This window comes from Trypanosoma theileri (assembly GCF_002087225.1).
Source record: "Trypanosoma theileri isolate Edinburgh chromosome Unknown TM35_Tth_6_V1, whole genome shotgun sequence".
Classification (NCBI taxonomy): domain Eukaryota; phylum Euglenozoa; class Kinetoplastea; order Trypanosomatida; family Trypanosomatidae; genus Trypanosoma; species Trypanosoma theileri.
In genome coordinates this window covers 411,409-412,642 of record NW_021639848.1, presented here as the reverse complement: position 1 = coordinate 412,642, position 1,234 = coordinate 411,409, and positions in this window count along the sequence as shown.

Genomic DNA, 1,234 nt, shown 5'->3' with positions numbered 1-1,234 from the left:
TTCTTTTGGTCGTTCGTAGCCTCTGTGTCGTTGTGCTGCTCCGCCTTGGTGGGGTTAGGCGGTGTCCCGGGCCGTCCCGGACTTGTCCGTGTGGCGGGGTCGGACCCCCACCCCTGTATTTTTTTTCGGGGGTGCCGGGCGCGCCATCTGGTTTTTGCCGTTGTGATTTGTGTTTTCTACATGTACTGGTGGTGGTTGCGCTTTTGTTTGCGGCACCGTGTGTTGCGCTCTGGGTGTGGGCCTCTGCCTCTGTATATGGGTGGTGTGTTTCCTTTCTTTTTTTTTTTTTTATTGGCAATGCTGTGGGAGAATGAGGGTGGGCGATCCGGCATTCTGAGGGAAGAATAAAATAATAATAATAAGGATAAATAAAGAGGTAATATGTGTGTGTGAGAGAGAGTAATTGTGTCTTTTGTGTCTGTTTGTAAAGATTGACATGGTTCAGTAGAAAAACAAGTTAAAAACAAATGATAATTGACAGCGTTGCGTGAAATCTCAATATACAAAATTTAACATAAAAGAAACAAAAACAAAACATCTCACTTGGATTTTTATAAACATTTACACAGGCTGCGTGGTTGGGTTTTTTTACATGTAATTCAAATCAATTCTTTTTTTTTCTTATACATCATATCTCCTCATTTAACTTGATATTTGGAAGGAAAGGTTATTTTCGAAATCTCTTTCAGTAAACACCACTGCTACCCATGAGGGGTGTGAATGGGGGAAAGAGGGATTTGCCACCAGTGTAGAATACGAAAATTAATAAAAAAATCACGAGAGTCTGATTAGCGGACATATATTTTTTTCTTTCTACTTTCTCTACGAATAACAATAACATCAATGAGAAAAGTTACCCGAGTGAAGTATATGAAATTAAAGTTTTTTTCGGAAGTATAGAGTACCAAAAAGAATGCCCAAAAGGCACCAAGGCAAAGAAAAGAGCTGCTCCTGTTATTATTATTGGTGGTGCAAAATGATCAGAGCATTTTATTTTTTTTTGTTTTCTTCTCCTTGGGAAACCGTTTATGCTTATTATGCGTATATACCAGTTGAGATATCTCTCTTATGTGCGTTTTTTCGGAAGGTGTGCTACATCAAGGTGTGCACTACTCGGGTCCGCACAGGGATCTCGCAACTCTTTAAAATTCTTTTGCCGTCTCTCTTCTTCCAGTCGCAGTTGTTCTCCCAGTCTCTGTTGCTGTCGCGATGTGCTTTTCATGTTACTTACCAT